Raw genomic sequence first — 14,950 nt, forward strand, 5'->3', positions numbered from 1 at the left:
TAAGAGAGCAAAGGGCTCAGAAGCAAAGGGCCCTCAGTGCCACCTGTAGAAGGGATGATGGATGAAGAAGGGGAGGGGAGATTTATTTGGGGCAATGCCAATATTCCAAGGGGCTGCATTCCCAAGTCTCTTTCTGTAAATATTGAATAAAAGCAGATGGTAAGGACTTTTCCTTGCCTTACCCGTTCCTGACAACCGGCCGTGGGGGTTGGTTATTCTGCAGCCTGACACCATGAGTCAAGGTGAGGTGACCACCTCAGGCAGCAAAATTCACAGGGGTATCAGATCTTAGAATCATAGAATCATAGAGTTGGAATAGACCACAAGGGCCATCGAGTCCAACCCCCTGCCAAGCAGGAAACACCATCAGAGCACTCCTGACATATGGTTGTCAAGCCTCTGCTTAAAGACCTCCAAAGAAGGAGACTCCACCACACTCCTTGGCAGCAAATTCCACTGTCAAACAGCTCTTACTGTCAGGAAGTTCTTCCTAATGTTTAGGTGGAATCTTCTTTCTTGTAGTTTGGATCCATTGCTCCGTTTCCGCTTCTCTGGAGCAGCAGAACACAACATTTCTCCCTCCTCTATATGACATCCTTTTATATATATGAACATGGCTATCATATCACCCCTTAACCTCCTCTTCTCCAGGCTAAACATGCCCAGCTCCCTTAGCCGTTCCTCATAAGGCATCGTTTCCAGGCCTTTGACCATTTTGGTTGCCCTCCTCTGGACACGTTCCAGTTTGTCAGTGTTCTTCTTGAACTGTGGTGCCCAGAACTGGACACAGTACTCCAGGTGAGGTCTGACCAGAGCAGAATACAGTGGCACTATTACTTCCCTTGATCTAGATCTTTATTCCCAATGCACTCTTACTCCTCCTTCCATGGTGGGGAGGTGGGTGCCATTTTGTGGTTCGCCTCAGGTGCCAAAATGTCTTGGGTCGACCCTGATCGAGGGCATTTGTAGTTTAGAAGTGGAAGGAAGCCTTCCCCGAAGATGTTTACTGAGAGAGAGAGACACACACACATCTGTCCCCGTTGTGTGAATAACACCTCAGATCAGCAGCCTGGGTGAGTTCTGCCTATCGCAAACACCAAATGTTCCTGCCATTTGCTCATCGTTTGCTATTAGCTGGAAATTTATTTTCTGTATAAACACCAGGCAATCCACCTGATGCAGAAGCCCCTTGTGTAATTGCTTACTCTTGTCTGGCTGTAATGTGGAAAGAGGGAACATAATCTTCTAAAGGAGAGGAAATTAACCTGGCTGGCTGCTTTCCTGGAAGTAAGCAAGAAGCGTCACACCTGTTAACAAGCCATGGTGTTGGTTGGGTGGATTTTTATTTTTTATCTCATCCCGTCCCTCACTTAGCAAGCCTCAGCTCCCGCATAATCTTCAATACGTGGTCAATAATCTTCTTAAACACTCTCTATTCTCTCCACCACTACCAATCTCTCTCCAGATTCCAGTCATTCAAATCAGGACACCGTTTATCTCATATTTAAAAGCCCCGCATCGCTTCCTGTTTTCAATTAACATCAGCTGATCTTGAATTTTATTGCTATTGATTTAAAGGAGGACACAGAGACACACATTTGAGTGTTATTTATTCAAAGAGGGACACAGAGGTTTCAGGCCTTGATTGGGAAACGAAGAAACGTTAATTAAAATGGAATCTTATTCTCAGATATCCCTTTAGTTCTATATACGGGGTGTCAGGGCCAAGTTGGAGCCAAGGACAGCTGTACCCAAATTCAGGTTCCTGGAGGTCAGCTAGAACTATCTGGCCCCAGGAAGGAAGACAACTGCATTCCTTTTGAGAAGGATGAAATCTTCCTTCTCAGCTTGAGGTCATGTTTTGCCACAGTGCTTTGGAAACCTCTGCAGGAGAGTCATTCTGATTACCCTTGCCTGCTGCTTTGAGCTCACTCCTAAGATACAATTACAAATAAATCTGCCTCGCTTGTCCATCCAGTCCCTGTTTAGAAGAAAGAAGCTGAGCGTAGGCTCGGCCCTACCATTAGGCAGCATGAAGCGGCTACCTCAGGCAGCAGATGCTGGGATGCCTCAGCAGCAGCCCTTCCCACCACCCCCTCATGTCCCCTAAGCCAGCCTGCTCTGCACCTCCTAAGCTAGCCTGCTGCTCTTGAGGACAGTGGAGTACGTTGTTTCACCACCAGCATTGAGGTAAGACTCAAACGCTAGTCCAGTTAGGTTTTGTAAATGGAATAGAGGTGGAGTCGGGATTTCAGGGGATGGTCTGAAGACGAGGACCGGGGAATATTTATTTATTTATTTATTTATTTATTTATTTATTTATTTATTTATTTATACCCCGCCCTCCCCAGCCAAGACCGGGCTCAGGGCAGCTAACACCAGGTATAAAAACAATTGATTAAAATACAACTTAAAAACAAGATTAAAATACAACATTAAAATGCAGCCTCATTTCAGTAGAAACCCAAATCAAAAACTTTTGGGGGATGAAAACGTCAAATCTTCACCAAGGCCAACTATCCAGGCTGGTCCTATGTGGGCCAGAGACTCGGAGATCCAAATATATCAGAGAGCAAAGGAGTCAGAGGGAGGGAGGAACTTCACGTTGGCGCCCTGAATGCTGCAGAAGTCAGGAGGAAGATTTAGAGTAGCCACCTGACCTCTGTGTATTTGTGCTTGCAATTTGATGCTGTAATAAAAGGACTATAACTGTATCAACTGCTCATTAATTCTTATCTGTAAAGTTACTGAAGGGAGATGAGGACTCTCCCCACCTGACACGGGGGGTGGGAAATGACCAAATCTTGTTCTTTGCCGTAGGGAGCAAAATGTCTCGGGTTGTCTTTGGGCGAGGATATGGAAATTTTTGTGGAATAAGTTGGAGCGCATACCTGGCGTCTAGGTATATAGCCAGAGAGGAACAGTGGGAGAAAAGTTCAGCGTATAGAATGAATATATCAAGGCCACATCACCATGGAGACCAGCTCTTTGGAAATACCTGCTTGGAAGATGGGAACTTTGGTCTCCTGCCATTCGGAGCACACCGAAAAACACTTCCAGGACTTTGGCGGCCAAATTGCGAGATGGGTGTAAAACATGATCTTCTGCTCACCCCCTCCAGCTCCCATAGCCCATAATTTCTTAGAAGGCATTGGAATAGCAAGGACAGGAATAGCATAGCAAATGGATTTTCCCTGCCTTTCTGTGCTGGTGGAACAGAATGAAGGAAACCTGTGTTATGTGAACCCCGCAAAATTTGACTCGTGATACGTATGTTGTGACCCAAAGGATGCTGGTATCCTTCCCTGCCCCAAGACTTTGGGGAAAGAAAGGAAAGCAGATGAAATTAATAAGCAAATGGAAAAGAACTTGGGTAACATCAGCCTGTTGAACAACGTTAGTTTTGTCATTACCTTGAACATACCTTGTTTTAGGAGCATGTGAGGAGATGAATAACCTTCAGGCATTTTTATTAGTCTTGGGTTATGTTGTTGTTTTAATTACTGGAACACTGTTCAGCCTAATTGTAACGACAAAAAAAGTTCTTTCTTTGATGTGGAAATGTCCCCTAAAAAATATTTTATACGAGCTAGCTACTGGATTATTACCAGGCTTGTGAAGTTTGCCTCCCTTTGGCATCGTAAAATGGTTTCATAAATCGTAACTGATTTTGAAATGCCAAAAGAGAGAAGCAGAGGGAGGGCTGGAGGAGAGAAGCAGAGAATTTACACCGGGGGTGGGAACTTCAGACCTGGGGGCGAGGGGCAATGTGGCCCTCGGGGCTTCACTATCTGGCCCTTGGGGCTTCCCCCAGGCCATGCCCCCAACTGACCCTCCTCGACTCGCCATTTTTGTGTGTCCTCCTGCGCCTGGAGAGCATTTCCTATCACAAGACGGGCGAGTGTCTCCACCACTTCACCAAAGGGACACAACACACAAGCCCTCCACCGTCCTGAGAAAACCTCTTAATCCTGATTTTATTAGATTTTTTTTGGTATAATTTTTATTAGGTTTTTCTATTTTGCATTTTAGAATATTCAGTTCAAAACCTCCTTCCGTGGTTCAATTTGCATGCCATAGATCCCTGCATATTTTACATAAACTAAGCCATTTAGTATTCCACTTTTAGATCCATCAAAACACTGTTGAATTTATCTTAATGCTGCCCACATTTTCAAATGTACACAATTTTCACCCATATATTAATTTTAAAAAATCCAATCTTCTTTAAAGGAATATTCTTCTTGTTCTCTAAGTCTTCCAGCCACGCATATTCCATCAGTTTGAGTTGCCTTTTTTTATATGTAGTTGGGACCTCACGCGTTTTCCATTTTGGGGCTAACGAAACATGGGCTGCAGTTGTGGCATACATAAATAACCTTTTCTGACATCTGGGGATTTCAATTTGAATTATCCCCAGCAAAAAGGACTCTGGTTTTTTTTGGAAAAGTACTTTTAAACATTTTTTTTCAATTCATTATAAATTATTTCCCTGTACTCTTTTACCCTTTTACAAGTCCACCACATGTGAAAGAACGTACTCTCAGTCTCATTGCGTCTCTAGCCCTTAACTGATTCAGTCTTAAACTTTTTAGCAGGTCTACTCGGAGTTAAATACCATCTGTTTTCAGGTAGTTCTCTTTTATTTGATTCTTTGGTAGGTTTATTAAAGGTAAAGGGACCCCTGACCATTGGGTCCAGTCGTGACTGACTCTGGGGTTGCGGTGCTCATCTTGCTTTATTGGCCGAGGGAGCCGGCGTACAGCTTCCGGGTCATGTGGCCAGCATGACTAAGCCTCTTCTGGCGAACCAGAGCAGCGCACGGAAACGCCATTTATCTTCCCGCCGGAGCGGTACCTATTTATCTACTTGCACTTTGACGTGCTTTCGAACTGCTAGGTTGGCAGGAGCAGGGACCAAGCAACGGGAGCTCACCCCGTCACGGGGATTCGAACCACCAACCTTCTGATCGGCAAGTCCTAGGCTCTGTGGTTTAACCCACAGCGCCACCCACGTCCCTGGTAGGTTTATTACACACCAATAAATGAATTTTAGAAAGGGCAAGATTAGGCATGGACACACCAAGCATTTTTAAAAAATAAAAAAAATCAAGACTCCACTCTTTGCACTCTACTTTCCCCATTCTCCCTGCCCAGAGTGGCCCTGAGATTTGCCTGCCTTTCAGAGCTGGTGCGTTATGAGAGACTGGGCCTTGGCGGTGGCGGTGCCCTCTCCCCTTCCTTGCCTGCTCTCCAGCAGCTGCTACAAGCCGCCCAAGAGACCAGTGGTGGCAACAGGATGCTCCCTTGTGCCCACTTCCACCACCACTACTGCTGCTCAGGGCAAGCCCTGGCTTATCATGCTCCCCAGTGCTGGTTTTACATATAAGCTAAACAAGCTACAGCTTAGGACCCCACTCTCTTGGGGGCCCCAAAAAGATTTAAAGAGAAAAAAACTGGATGTACATTTCCAAAATATAAGATAAAAAACAAATAAAATAAAACCTACATACAGCAACAGTGTTTTGTGTTGTTATGTAGGCTCCTATGATGTAAGCAATGGGCCCCGCCTGCTAGCCTGCTCCCTAAAATATCACTGGTTTGCTCATTTCTATATACAGCGGTACCTTGGTTTTAGAACCAATCCAGAAGTCTGTTCCAAAACCAAAGCGTTCCAAAACCAATGTGCGCTTTCCCATAGAAAGTAATGCAAAACGGATTAATCCGTTCCAGACTTTTAAAAACAACCCCCAAAACATTGTATTTCACTATGAATATACTTCTTCTTAATTGTACTTCAGTTCAACAATTACTTTGATAAAATGCATATTTTGTTATGTGCAAATGGCTTTAGAATAATAATAATAATAATAATAATAATAATAATAATAATAATAATAATAATTTATTATTTATACCTCACCCATCTGGCTGGGTTTCCCCAGCCACTCTTGACGGCTTCCAACAGAATATTAAAATACAATAGTCTGTCAAACATCAAAAGCTTCCCTAAACACGGCTGCCTTGAGATGTCTTCTAAAAGTCTGGTAGTTGTTTTTCTCTTTGACATCTGGTGGGAGGGCGTTCCATAGGGTGGGTGCCACTACCGAGAAGGCCCTCTGCCTGGTTCCCTGTAACTTGGCTTCTTGCAGCAAGGGAAACGCCAGAAGGCCTTCGGCACTGGACCTCAGCGTCCAGGCAGAATGATGGGGGTGGAGATGCTCCTTCAGGTATACGGGACTGAGGCCATTTAGAGCTTTAAAGGTCAGCACCAACACTTTGAATTGTGCTCGGAAACGTACTGGGAACTAATGTACCGTATTTTTCGCTCTATTACACGCACCAGACCATAACACGCATGTAGTTTTTAGAGGAGGAAAACAAGAAAAAAAATTCTAAACAAAACAGTGGATGTATGATTTTTGTGCTTCATGCTGTGGCCACAGACATGTGATCTGATGGTGAGTTTGGGGTAGCCCAATTCAAAAATCCTGAGGATCCATGTGGATCCGTGCTTTGTAACCACGTTTTAAGTGGGGAGGGAAGGGAAAGCACTCAAGGGACAAGGAGCACGCGTGGGGTGTGTGAAGAAGGATGCTTCTAATAATGCAGGCGAGGGGTTTAAGGGGAGAAGGAGCTCGCGTGGGGTGTGTGGAGAAGGAGCTTTTCCGCGAGCTGAGCGGGGAGGAGGGACGGAAAGAGCACTGTTGCTTTAAAGGAGCCAACCGGACAGCAGCTGCTTACAGCAGTGTAAGCAGCTCCTCTCCTCTCCCGCTTTGCTCCTTCTCTTCTCTCCCTCTTTGCTGCTTTACACAGCTAATGGCGAATCCCCTGCAATCCAAGTCCTGCTCATGTGCTCAAACCTATCCAGTCTATTCTGCGTAATTTCCCCCTCTCCCTCATCCCGTGCCCTCCTGTCCCCAGCGCGCTCAAGCAGCCAGCGGATCAGGGGAGGCGCTGGGAGACATGCATTTCCCCCTCACCTTCATCCCGTGCCCTCCTGTCCCCAGCGCGCTCAAGCAGCCAGCGGATCAGGGGAGGCGCTGGGAGACATGCATTTCCCCCTCACCTTCATCCCGTGCCCTCCTGTCCCCAGCGCGCTCAAGCAGCCAGCGGATCAGGGGAGGCGCTGGGAGACATGCATTTCCCCCTCTCCCTCATCCCGTGCCCTCCTGTCCCCAGCGCGCTCAAGCAGCCAGCGGATCAGGGGAGACGCTGGGAGACATGCATTTCCCCCTCTCCCTCATCCCGTGCCCTCCTGTCTCCGGCGCACTGAAAGAGCCAGCGGATCGCTGGGGACGCGTAATTTCCCCCTCTCCCTCATCCCATGCCCTCCTGTCCCTGGTGCGCAGCCTCATTGCTCCGTTTAGAGAGCGCGCAGACCTTTGCTAGCTGAGGCTGCAGCAGCTGTTGCTGGCTACGCAACGCTTTTAAAAGCGCCTGCTGGCTTTGAATTGCCTGCCTCCTTCCAGCTCGCTATGGCTCCCGTCTATCCCTCCTCCCGTGTAAGTGGCTGCTGCCTGCTTTTCTGCCATGCCTCTCCTTCCCTCCCTCCTCCCCGGCTCCTCCGTAGGTCGCTTTAAAGCAAGCAAAGCAAGAGCCTCGTAGAGCGTGTAAGCGGCTCTCGCTTTGCTTACTTTCAGATAGCCCCTCCTCCTGGCTGTAAAGCAGGCAATGCTAGAGCCGTGCAAAGCGAGACAGAAGCCTTGCAAGCGGCTCCCACTTCGTTTAACTGACGGCAGCCATGGCTCCGGTCCAGTGCATTCGCCCCATAACACGCACAGGCATTTTCCCTTACTTTCTAGGAGCAAAAAAGTGCGTGCTATGGAGCGAAAATTATGGTAGGTCTTTCAGGACCAGTGTTATGTGGTCTCGGCAGCCGCTCCCAGTCACCAGTCTAGCTTCCACATTCTGGATTAGTTGTAGTTTCTGGGTCACCTTCAAAGGTAGCCCCATGTAGAGTGTATTGAAGTAGTCCAAGCGGGTGATAACCAGAGCAACTAGGCCATTAAATTACCATATAGCATATATTCAACACAAAAAACAGTGACTATTTGTTGTTGACAAAGGACAGCTGGACATATAAAGGGCTTAGGGCCTCATCAAACCTAAATCCGGCCCTGCTCCTCCCTGAGCACTGGCGGGAGAAATAGGGACATTCCGGGATCAAGTCAGAAGCCGGGATGGCTTTTGTAATTTCAGGACTTTCCCTGGAAAACTGGGACACTTGGAGGGTATATGCTGATGCCAAGCTGGGATGTGTCCTTGGATTGTGGCGACGCCTTTTGCTTGTCTGGATAGAGGAGAGGAGTGTTTCAGTGTGTGCAGAAACTAGCCTGCTCTACAAAGATACAATGGTTGCTCCATTTTCTTCTGGCTACACCCAGCACTGGCTGGCAGCCCTTGGAAGGTAGCCCAGAATGTTGCCCTTGGGCTGGGAAAGCTTTCCGATTCCCTGATTTACATACTCCGATGACATTACTCTGTGGATTCCTCTGCAGCTAAGAGAGGTGTGTTTTATTTGGTGTTTACCACATTATTTGGGGCCAGTGAGAGTGAAAACAGAATGCCACTGCTTTTGAGATGAGAGAACATAGATGCCCAGAAAGATGATGTGGTGCAGCCCTGCTGAGGCTTTGCCACTTTATCTGGTATGCAGGCTGAGACCTTACCTGCCCGCAGACTGTCTCACCAGAGTGGTGCATGCTCAAGTTATCTCCTGCTTGGACTACTGCAATGTGCTCCACGTGGGGCTACCTTTGAAGGTGACCTGGAAACTACAACTAATCCAGAATGTGGCAGCGAGGCTGGTGACTGGGAGCAGCCACTGAGACCGCATAACACTGGTCCTTAAAGACCTACATTGGCTCCCAGTATGTTTCCGAGCACAATTCAAAGTGTTGGTGCTGACCTTTAAAGCCCTAAACGCATAGCTGTCAACCGTCCCTTATTTGGCGGGAAACTCCCTTATCCCAGTGCCGTGTCCCGCTGCTGTTCCTTATTGATGATGTCCCTTAAACTTCCCGGGATTCAAAGGAAGCAGCTCCTCTCCCTCCCTCCCTGCTTGCCAGGGAGGAGGGAGGCTCCAAGTGTGTTGCTTGGCTGCGTTGCTCACCCAATAAGGAGTCTAAGAACGACTGGGGGGTGGAGCTTGCATGCCTTGTGCCAATCAAATCGGCCGCAGTGGTTTTCCTTGCTGCATCCCCTTTGCCGGGTTGCTGCAATGTGGGAACCACCCTTGCGGCTTCATTTGGCTGCTGGCTGGGCTTTCTGCCTTTGGCTCGGAGGGGCTCAGAAGTTGAACATACCTCTGCCTGGAAAATCCCTTATTTTGGCTGCTGATCCCTTATTTTCGAGGTTGCTGATCCCTTATTTTCAAATCTGTAAGTTGACAGCTATGCCTAAACGGCCTCAGCCCAGTATATCTGAAGGAGCGTCTATACCCCCATCATTCTGCCCGAACACTGAGGTCCAGTTCCGAGGGCCTTCTGGTGGTTCCCTCACTGCGAGAAGTGAGGTTACACAGGGAACCAGGCAGAGGGCCTTCTTGGTAGTGGCACCCGCCCTGTGGAACGCCATCCCACCAGATGTCAAAGGAAATAAACAACTATCTATCTTTTAGAAGACATCTGAAGGCAGCCCTGTTTAGGGAAGTTTTTAATGTTTGATGTTGTATCATGTTTTTAATATTCTGTTGGGAGCCGCCCAGAGTGGCTGGGGAAACCCAGTCAGATGGGCAGGGTATAAATAATAAATAATAATAATTATTATTATTTATCCCACAGGTGGGAGAATGCATGTTTGAATCCCCTTTTCTACATCCATGTAGGAAATGGTGCATATGGGAGAGAAGTACGCTAATGTTTCATTCTGGAGTGCCAGTTTCTTCCTTCTTAAAGCTCAGGAAGCTTTCTACATGTAGAAACATTTAGGCTTTCAGGCTGGAGTGATATAGTCCTGGCTGAACTAAACTGTAAATGTATATTCCTCTTGTTTGGGGTTTATCATGGACCTGTCTAAAGCTGCTGCAGATCAGCAGTACAAGTATTAGGAAAATTGCAAGCTCTATTTTTCCTGTATACATGCTATGCACATTACATAATTATGCACATTACAGTTACGTATACATATACAAAAATCAATTTATTGATTTCGGGGTGGCCTTATTTCACAAGATTTAGAAATGACAGTTCGTTCCTTTGTTTTTCAGCAAAAGTTCTTCTAACTTAGTTACAGGAACATGAGGTTGTAAAAAAGTTATAACCCTAGTGTTATATGCAGGCACAAGACAAGGCCATGGAGCTGTGCAGTCTTGTTCCCCACCTCCACATTTACTTTGTAAAAAGTATGTTTCAGGATAATTTAAGAAGAGAATGACTGGGGAAAGTGTTGTATGGAAGGCAAGTTTCTGAAAACTCCATCCATGTTCAGTACAGTATTTCTTTTCAAGATTTATACAGTGGCTGGTGCCCTCTTGTGGCAAACGGTTTGATCTGATAATTATACCCTTTTTTAAAATTACCACTGAATATCATTAATGTGTGTTGTGCGCATGTTTTTTGTAGCTCTTTCCCCTCATCTAAGCAAGGAAGGCAGTCCTCTCTCTTTACACAAGGGGTCATTCAAGAGCTACATATTCAACCATCGTCTATCTCAATCCCTCAGGCAGATTCATTCACAGTCTCGGTCACATTTCACTGTTGGGAGAGAAGGAAAGCAAATATTCCGGCATGAACATGGAGAAAAAATGCCCTTGTTATGTACTGAGTTGAATAGGATCCAAAATGCAGCAGTCTGACTGGTTCACAGGAGCCACCCAATCTGGCTCCAGGTGGAAGTGAATCCGCAACCTGATTGGCCTACAGGAGAATCCCGGAATTAGCCAATCATGTGGGGCCCATTGTGTAAATAATGTATATAAAGCAGACATTCTGGGGGAACTTCCATTCCTCTTCACCACTATGAGCTGAATAAAGAGCATGAAATCCACTCTCAACTCTGAGTATATTTCAGCCCTGATGTGAAAAGGGCAGGAATGTGTGAATTCCCACTTCCTGAATTCCTTGTGGGAGGGTGACATGATTTAAAAATGAACCATTCATTAAGATCACTGCACATTCAATTCTAAAACCTCCACCCAAGCTAACTACCTGTTGAAGAGGTGGGAGAGCCTCTGGTCCTCCAGATGTTCCTGGACTACAGCTTCCATTGGCCCCAGCACACATGACTGCTGGTCAAGGATGATGGGAGTTGTAGTTCACCAACATCTAGAAGACTAGAGGTTGACCCCTCCTGATATGGGACTATTTTGGTGGCTTTAAATAGGGATTAGAGCAGCCTTTCTTAACCTTGGGTCCCGAGATGTTGTTGGAACTACAACTCCCACCATCCCTTCTGACTAGGGATGATGGGAGTTGTAGTCCATCAACATCTCTTAAAAAAAAGATTTTCTGTGTAATTAAAATACAGCTATACATAGGCTGCATCGAGACAGAATCCCACCCACAAAATAAGAGATCACTGCATCAGATTCCCCAACTAAAGTGGATTCTTTCCACCCCACCTAGCAATTTTGTGGGAAGGAAAGTGACAGGAAAGTGTTATGGAAAGTGTGGGATAACCTCCCTGCAAACAAATCAGGAATGATGCTCAATCAGCCAATGCCATATAACCTCCCTGCAAACTTTATGCAAGTAAAATCAGGATGAGTTCTCTGGTCAAGAAATGGGTTATCTGGAAATGATGACATTATCAGCCTTCTTCTGTACACCATTAGGAGTATAGTGGTACCTTGGTTTTCATAAGTTTTGGATGACAAACATGTCAAATTCAGAAGTGCGTGTCCCGGTAACCTTTTTTTGGATTACAACCCCTTTTTTTTATTACGAACAAATTTTTCTTTTGGAGGCCCCATTGGCAAAAGCGCGCCTTGGGTCACAACCTGTTTTGGTTTACAAAACGGACCTTCAGAATGGATTATGGTTGTAAACCAAGGTACTACTGTAGTTTGATTTTTAAAGGTAGCCTGCTTTGTCACCTGAGAATTATGTCCGCAGGCTTCAGCGCCAAGTCCGCAGGCTTCAGCGCCTGCGGTTTCTGAGGGTCCCCGCATCGCCGCCGCGACAGGACCCGTCTCCAGCAGAGCCGATTCCCTCCGGAGCTCGGAGGGAATCCGCCATTAGCCAATCGCGCTAACCCGGAAGTTGAATTATGTATCCATGTCTTGACATTTGAAAGGAGGGGGAGACCTATTGTCAGAGAAATCAATAAACTTGGGCTTCAATATTAAAGCTAACAAACTTTGCTCTGGTTAGCAGTTGAAGTGTGTATGTCAATGGTTTTCAACCAATGTGCTGTGGGGTGCCTTGAATGATGGTCAGGGGTGCTGGGGGCAACCCTGGCCTCTGTCCCTCTTCCCTTCCCTCTCTTCCTCTTGATGCCCTCTCCTCCCAAAGGCTTGCTCAGCTGTTTGTTGCAGCAGCCCTGGCTACAAGCTCCCTGGGTGAATGGTCCCTCTGGGGCAGGCCAGGGGGTGCTTCCCAGGGCCCTGTGGGGCAGTGTGAGGAGGCACCTCTCTTTGGGGTAGGGGGCAGCTCAGGGACCAGGGGTGGCAGCTGCAGCTGCCCAGGGGACTCCCTAGGAAAGAGGGGAGGCTGAAGAAACACTCCACAAGGGTGTTTGAAAAAGGGCGAGAGGCTGCCAGCTCTGCATAACTGACATAACTGGGCTCCTGAGCCCCACAGGGGTGCTGCAAAAAGAATGTAGTTGGTCAAGGGAGCAGTGGACCCAAAAAGGTTGAAAACCTTTGGTGTGTGTAACAAATGATTACATATTACAGTGTGTGCGAGGGTGCCGTTTGTTTGGTTCATATTCTGCCCTAGCCACAAGAACCAAGTTGTGCCAAACTGTTCTTACCCATGTAGCCAGAGTGCCACTAAAGCAAAATAACAGCCAGGCAAGCTGATGTCAAAAGGGCAAATATATTTTAGTTACTTGCTGAAATCTTCATGCAACATTTGTTAACTTTGCAGTGTATTTGAGGAAGTGTGTGGCATGCTTGTTTCGTGTCAACTGCTGTGTGATCGGCACTCTGCACAATGTTCAGAACACCATGGCACAGATGGGCAGTGATTCTCTCGATATGCGTATCAGAAAAAAAAAGTGATGTTGGCATGTTTCAAATGATATGTTTTGATTTCCACACTATTAAAAGCAAGACCCCTTACAAATGGGGCAGTGTGATGATTCAGATAGCTCAGCTGGTAGAGCACAAGACGTTTAATCTCAGAGTTGAGGGTTCAAGTCCTACACTGGGCAAAAGATTCCTGCATTGAAGAGTTGGCTTAAATGACCCACATGGTCCCTTCAAACTCTAAAATTCTATGATAGCAACCAGGAATGACTTCATTAGGGAGGCTATATTTAAGAATAGACCATTTCTTCTTTACGGTCTTGTGGTAGCATTGCACTTCCTCAGTGTTCTCAACTTGCCCAAGCATGCAATTTCAGAAATAATTTGCTTCCGTCACCAAAGAAAGGTTTTAGTGATTAAAGTGAACAAGCAACATCATTCGGCCACTTGTGCAAGGCACATTCGAAAAAATCATGATGCTACGTAAAGTGCAAAAGCAGATTTCCAAATGTATCCGAGTCGCCTCTCCTGCTGGCTTACGTTAAACATAGCAGCAAACGGATTTAGCGGTCAGTTGCTGTCGCCATTGAAGCCTCCTGAGATTTGGTAGAAACTTCCTGCTGTGTAGGACTCAAGAGATGGCAATTGACATCCAGGTAACTCAGCTAACATCAAGGAAATTGCAAAAAGATTGTTATCGGTTGTAATGTCACAGTGGGTCAAGGGCTTTGTATAAAGGTAAAGGTACCCCTGCCCGTACGGGCCAGTCTTGCCAGACTCTGAGGTTGTGCGCCCATCTCACTCAAGAGGCCGGGGGCCAGCGCTGTCCAGAGACACTTCCGGGTCACGTGGCCAGCGTGACATCGCTGCTCTGGCGAGCCAGAGCCGCACACGGAAATGCTGTTTACCTTCCCGCTAGAAAGCGGTCCCTATTTATCTACTTGCACCCGGGGGTGCTTTCGAACTGCTAGGTTGGCAGGCGCTGGGACCGAGCAACGGGAGCGCACCCCGCCGCGGGGATTCAAACCGCCGACCTTTCGATCGGCAAGCCCTAGGCGCTGAGGCTTTTACCCACAGCGCCACCCGCGTCCCGGGCTTTGTATACCACCACCCAAATCTGTGCGTCACTTTTATTTACACAGAATATATAGGCAAAGGGGAACAAAAGTGAAGCATACAATTACTGATTAATTATAATGCCTTTAAACAAGTGGATGGGTGTCTTAAGGCAGGAGCAGCTGAATGTTCAATAATGAGAGGGACATTCAAACACACACTTTTAATAAGCACTTGAGACTTAAATTGAATGAAGGCAGCAAGCATCCTTTCCTGAGATTAAACAAAGAACTGTTTTGGTTACCATAAACACAGTGCCATCATGCCTGATGCTGTATAGAACAGAGGCAACACAACCCAGGATCTTAAAAGAGCCAGTGTGGTGTAGTGGTTAAGAGCGGTAGATTCGCAATCTGGGGAACCGGGTTCGCATCTCCGCTCCTCCACATGCAGCTGCTCGGTGACCTTGGACTAGTCACACTTCTCTGAAGTCTCTCAGCCCCACTCACAGTGTGTTTGTTGTGGGGGAGGAAGGGAAAGGAGAATGTTAGCCGCTTTGAGACTCCTTCGGGTAGTGATAAAGCACAATATCAAATTCAAACTCCTCCTCCTCTTCTTCTTCAAAATCTATGAAAATGGGTTTTTAAAAGAAACTGACATGATCTGAAGACAATATGGCAAGACTGTGGCCCAGAACCGACAATGGTGGATAACTCTTTTTAGTGAAGGGATTTAGAGGGGATGTAGGCTAGCTTACTGACCA

This window comes from Podarcis muralis, chromosome 2 (genome assembly GCF_964188315.1).
Source record: "Podarcis muralis chromosome 2, rPodMur119.hap1.1, whole genome shotgun sequence".
In the NCBI taxonomy this organism is placed as follows: domain Eukaryota; kingdom Metazoa; phylum Chordata; class Lepidosauria; order Squamata; family Lacertidae; genus Podarcis; species Podarcis muralis.